The sequence below is a fragment of the Grus americana genome, chromosome 8, assembly GCF_028858705.1.
Source record: "Grus americana isolate bGruAme1 chromosome 8, bGruAme1.mat, whole genome shotgun sequence".
NCBI classification, from domain to species: Eukaryota; Metazoa; Chordata; class Aves; order Gruiformes; family Gruidae; genus Grus; species Grus americana.
Genome location: NC_072859.1, coordinates 282,705 through 288,765, shown reverse-complemented (window position 1 = coordinate 288,765; position 6,061 = coordinate 282,705). Strand labels below are relative to the sequence as shown.

The 6,061-nt window shown below is 46.8% G+C and overlaps 1 long non-coding RNA gene across 1 annotated transcript; it reads left to right on the top strand.

Moving 5' to 3' along the window:
* Nucleotides 1-1,383: 1,383 nt before the first annotated feature.
* On the top strand, nucleotides 1,384-4,327 carry LOC129209660 (uncharacterized). Its single transcript, XR_008578138.1, has 3 exons — nucleotides 1,384-1,444; nucleotides 1,994-2,113; nucleotides 4,272-4,327. It is a non-coding gene; the product is annotated as an uncharacterized LOC129209660 (long non-coding RNA).
* Nucleotides 4,328-6,061: the final 1,734 nt, after the last annotated feature.

Sequence of the window (6,061 nt, the reverse complement as noted above, 5' to 3'; positions counted from 1 at the left end):
GAAAGAAAAGGCTTGCTTAGATCCTAAGCTAAGACAGGTTGCGACACAGCCTGACGTGCAGGCAATTTGTTATGAATACTGATAGTGCCAAAGCCGGACTGTCCCCGAGCCACGCGTCCTGGAGCTGCCCCGCCCCTCCCCGACTAGGTCCCTTTTATGCTGAGCATGACATCATATGGTATGGAATACCCCCTTTGGCTAGTTTGGGTCACCTGTCCTGGCTGAGGCCAATCCCAGCTTCTGGTGAAAATTAACTCTATCCTAGCTGAACCCAGGACATTAACCAAAACTACAAACTGAATATTAGAACTGAATATGTAGGTCTTCCTACAATCACTGTCCTTTTCAGAGCAATAACTCATCCTTACACCATCTGTGCCCTCAATTTCTCCTCTTTCTTAATATAGCCAGATACAGAGAACAGATATATAGCAATGTACACAGGTGCAGCAGTTTAAGGCCAAGCAATGAAATGCATAATAAATGACATGGAGAATTTCAGGTTTGACAGAACTGAATTATACAAATAGTAATCTTTTCCTAGCATAGAAGGAAAAATACTTGACAAGAAGAAAAATGTAATGACTGTAAAGTAAATATATCCTGAACACATTTGGTTTTTGTTATTACCTGATCTAAAAAAGTACATAAGCTTGCTGATTGGGAACTGGTTTGCTATCAGAAAGGTCTGTTGAGGCATCAGTCATTTGATACCAAAAAGTCCATTACCAGCCCACAAATGAAGACAATGATATCTTTAGATGAGTTGCACGCTTTCCAAATGATATCACAGGTAGAACACAACAGAAGAAACCGTACCAAAATGATTCAAACAAAACATATAATGCCACCTTTTCCCCTAAGAACAATGGCTACCAGTAACATTTTATTTTCTTTACAGCTCCTCTGGCCACCTTTCTGCCTTCCGGCGGTTGGCCCAGCTCCTTTCCCAGGGGATCGTGGGAAGGGCGGTGGACGGGGCCCGGGTATATGATGAGGCCCCTCACCAGGGAGCTCCTTCTGCTGCTGTGCGCTTCTGGTGTCAGTGCTCTGCTGTTCCGTCAGTCAATGGCAGCTTTTGAGCTGGCTCAGCTCTCTGGGCAAATGTGTTTTGACATTTATGGAAGCAGAGGTGTCTGAAGTAAGAGCTTCAGGACTAATCAAGATTAACCAGCATACAGTGTAGAAAGTACACTTGTATGCAGCTTTTTTTTTTGTTGGGTTGTATTGTGTGTGAGTTTTTTGTTTGGTGGTTTCTTTGGGGTTTGGGTTTTTTTTTCCGCCCAGGTCAATAATTTTGTATTGAGTGTTCAGGTGTTTGCAAGATGATTTAATAGTATGCTTTTTTTTTTATTTATTCTTCTAGGTGCATTGTGTTTGACTGGAGTTCCTGACTTTATTGAAGATGGAACCTTGTTTTTTCACCAGTTTTTCTGTATACTGTGTAAGCTGCTGGTATTACCTCCCTTAATAGGCCTGATGGTGAGATTATTTATTAGAGGTCAGGGTGAGCATCTTGTATGCATCTGTGCATGGAGTTTTAGCATTTCTCAAGAAAGCAGTAAGGATGTAAGGCATAGCATCTTTCAGGGTACAGGACAGCTCATTGCTTTTGCCAATCAGCCATGGAGTACCGTGTTGTTACTGGAAGCTTTGCAGCTTCCGGCAGGCTCTTCATAGATCATAAGTGTCAGGACTTTGCTTATTTTGTGGGCCTGTAGCAGAGCCCAGAGTTTGCAGGGAAGATGGGAGTTGCCTGCAGAATGCAGGGCACAGCTCAGAAGAGCGGCTGACTCAGGGGGTTCAGGGGTGCAAATACAGGGAAGGAGCTGTCAGGAAGGAGTGGGATTCCTTCCCTGAGAGTTCAGGAGAAGAGGAGTTTCTAAAGTTTTGGGACTGCGGGATGGCTGGGAAAGGGAGGAGGGTTCATCAGCCGTTCTCAGGTTTGTTTTGCAGTTGGATTGGGTTGTTGATGCGGTCTGTTCCATTTCAGTTTCTCCATAGCTGATGGGAGGTACAACAGTCATGAGAGAGGCAGTGTAAACCACCTGGCCCTCTGCATCACAGTGTGCAGGCCTGAACGTCAGAAGAGTCTCGTCTCGTAAAGCATGAGGTACGTTAAAATATACCCTCGTGAACTCTGAGGTCTCTGCTTCTCTGTGCCTTTTACTTTCTTCATTCCTGACTTAATTTTGTATTCATAGCTTTGCTGTCCATCTAGATGTCACAGTCATTGTTAGAGACATCGGCTAGGCACTTATTTGCAGCACAGGTTTGTGTCACTGTCTTCCCTGGAGTTTCTTGGAGAAGAGGATATGTATTATTTGTGCTCCTAAAAATCTCCAGCCAGGGATCTTTCTTTTATCGCAGTCCCAGGCCCGTGAGCTTTTTCTGTATTCCAATTTTACCTTTGTCCTTAAGCGTGCAATGAAGTTTGCTCTAGTATCAGTTGCGGCAGTTACGTTCTGTTATTCTTGTTGATCTGTTGTGTTTTTAGCACCAGTTTCTGTAGTCTTAAGGTGATCTAAAAGATCTTTGAGTCACCATGTCACAATTACTGTGTTTTTTCCATAGGCTGACTACTTCTGTAGTTCCCTAATGGGCTTTGTAGGTAAGGAGGTAGTTTGTCACTTGTTTTCTCTGTACTATACCACATCTTACTCAGGTCTTGATGTTCCTGTTGTTTTTTTTGTGCTAGGCGGGCACATTGGTAGCCATGCTGAGGGTCTCATGCGCCTCAGTGCATCAGCATAATGCCAGCTGAGTGCTTCCTTTCTTGTGTTAGATGCTCAATGCACAGATCTGTCTTGCATGTCTGGAGTCTCAGAAGTCTATGGAAGGTGTTCTCTCACAGCAGTGATCCAGGATGTGTTAGCATATCTGCTGTCAAGCAGTCTGTTTTCATGGAGACCTTTTCTGGGACTACTTCTTCCTTGCATCCTCTTGGTCTTAGGTCCTAGAGCCTGGCTTCTCATGCATTCATTGTCAGAGTTGCAGATGTATCTTTTTTTGTCACGGGCTGTGGTGCTTGACTTCTGGGGCAGCTGTAGATTCTTCCTCTCGGCCCCCTAGGACTTCTCACCTAAAGGCATCTTCGCTTTGGAGTGATTCCTCTTGCCCAAGAGTCTTTCTGTGCCTCTGGGTCAAATCATTCGTCTTGTGTGCAGTGTCAGTCTGCACACGTGCCTGGGTTGGAGGTGGCTCTGCCAGGGGCATAGCAATTTTTAGTCAGGGAAAGAATAACAATAAGAGCCTACGGCTCATGTTGCTGTACCTAGAGTGTTCAGTTACAAACCTTACAGTCCACCTCAGAGCAACTAGCCCTCAGTAGCAGGTGAGGATGCCGAAGGGATGACGGGAACTCTCTGGGAGAGGCTGCTGGAGTGCTGGTTGAACAGATTGAATCTCAAAGGTGTTAAGGCTTGTATGCTTAGAGTTTAATGTTGTTTTGATTTTTCTTAATGGCAGGCTGTTGTTGGACTCTAGGTGATATTCCTAAATGGAAACAAGACCTTTGGAATTGTTAAGCTGTTGCTCTGCATCTGGGTGATTTGTTCAATGCTGGTTTTTGCAGATGCAGAGGGACGAGTCGTGTGCCAAAGGGTGACAGAGGAACCTCCTGCCGAACCTGCTAGTTAGCCAATGTGTGGGGTGGGTTTTTTTTGTTGAGGATGGATTCCGATCCCTGGCACTCTGAAAGCTAAGTTGAGGGACCAGGGCTGGGGAGGGGCTGAGAGGAGGAGGGGACAAGGTTGGGAGCTGTGGGGAGTGAGGCGTTTAAAGTTAGTGTAGGGGAGAGGGCTGTCCGGGAGTAGTCCCCTTTGAGCAGTCGAAGGGAGCGGGTTACTTGTCAGCATGGTGCTAGAGTGTGCCGGGCAGGGCAGTTCCAGCCTGTGTTTGTGTTGTGTAGCTTGTCTTCTGTGTCTTAGACCTTCCTTGGGTCTCAGTGTCCTCTTTGCGCTCAAGGAGCACCGCACACTTCTTGGGTGCCACCCCTAGGGTCTCGAATGCCCATACTCATTGGCATTGTGCCACTCAGGTGCTTCTCTTCTCGCATAGCAACGTTGCAGCATGGATCGGTCTTGTGTCTTGGAAGTTTCCAGTCAGTCCCCTTTTGCAGCATAATTCCAGGCTGCGTCAGCAGCTCTGCACTCCAGCAATCCATTTTCAGGGACTGGCCCTTCTTCCCTGCATCCTTACATTCTTAGGTCTTGAAGACAGGCTTCTTGCGCATCCATCATCTCAGTTTTGACAGTAACTTTATTTTCTAGGTGCAAATCAATGTGCGAAGCAGGATATCCACACCAGAATGGACTTAAGCAAGGTGAGTGACTGACGTGCTGAAGTAGCATTTTTCTGAGGTGTCATATTATCGACATAGCTAAAATCATACCCGGTCGTTTAACAGGTGGGGGTCAGGCCTGGGCACGGCAAACCGAAGAATCTGACTCTGAGCGGCCGAGGTAAAGGGGCAGGAGAGAGGAAGATGTTTCCGAGGAGGGCATCATCGCGGCGGAGGTCGACGCCAGCTGACGTGTCGGTGACCAGCGATGAAGAGGAATGCGGTGGATAGGGGAGCCTCCCGGTTAGGTGACGTGTTCCCGATGAGGATGGATTCTGGACCCTGCCCTCTGAAAGGTAGTTCAAGGGGCAAAAGCGGTGGGCGGGGTGGGGCCAGCGGGGGGTTTAACGTCAGGGTTGCAGAGAGGGATACTTAGTCTGTCTGAAGTCTAGGGGCAGATAGTGGTCCTGGATGTGAACGTTCTGGCCTCTGTCTGTGTCTGTCACTTGTGTTATCTGTACTCTTTCTTGTATATGGTGCCTTATGGCAAGTCTCTACGTTCTGCCCCACGGGCTCTCTGCACTTGGCACATACCTCGGCAAGCATCCATAGGGTGTGTAACGCCTGGCCACTTCAGAATAAAGCCCATCAAGCGCTTATCTCGTGATCAGAGCTTAAAGCGTGTTTTGCATCACAGATGTTTCCACAGGGTTGCCTTTGCAGAGATGGTCTGGGCCAGACTGACAGCTCTGCTCTTGGAAGATCATCTTCCACAGAGATTCCATAGCATGTTTCATCCTTAGGGGCTTGGGTCTTAAAGCCTGGTTTCTCACACATCCATTGTTCTGGTGTTGTATTGCATTGCTGCAGTCTGTATTGGTTTTGACTACCATCTGAGACCATCTTGTTTTGTAGTGCTTTGTGTTGTATTGCATTGTGTAAGGCTCTGATAACAAGTGAATGTCGCAGACATCCATCTTGACCCAAGCAGGGATAAACTGATAACGGGGGAATGTGGCAGACATCCGTCTCGGCCAAGGACAGAACCTGCAGAGGCAGGATAACGTCTTGTGAGCCCCTTCCCCTATTCCTGAAACACGTAGACAAAAGACCATCTGTGTCCTGTGCATGCGTGCCTGTGAAAGGCCATCACTCAGTCAACCCTGAAGTGGGGGTCAGTGAGACCCCCAAGACACCCACAACCCACCAACTTATTTCTGGAACATTCCTGAGCACATGCTGTGCCTGCTCAGTGATGACAGACCCCTGCCTGTGCGGAGCATTTTGGGTTATAAAAAGGGGAAACAAGTTTTCGGTGTGCACCCCCCACCTGAGGACTACAACTACAAGCAGAGAACATCGCTGGATCCAAGGGTGGTGATATCTTTTCTCTCTCTCTCTCTCTTTCTCTCTCTCTTTCTTTTCCTGTCTATCACTCTGTCTCTAACTTCATTTTCAGCACATTAGGGTAATATCATCACAAGTTTTGCTAAGCAATTACCTTTTGTAGTTCTGCTAAGTTCTAAGTATTGTTATAACTTTTGCCAAGCCACTATCTTTTGTAGTTCTGCTAAGTTCTAAGTAAATTTGTGATTTGTTTGAACCTCTAGAGTAATTCTTGTTACTCCTGATTACTGCGCAGAGAATTAAAAAGTTAACCTCACCCTCATCCACTGAGTGGGATGGGACATTAAATTGGCATCATGGACAGGATTCTCTGTGAGAAGCGGTAAAGAGGTTCCCTAAAGGGGATATCAGCCAGACTGCTGAAGAAAGGAG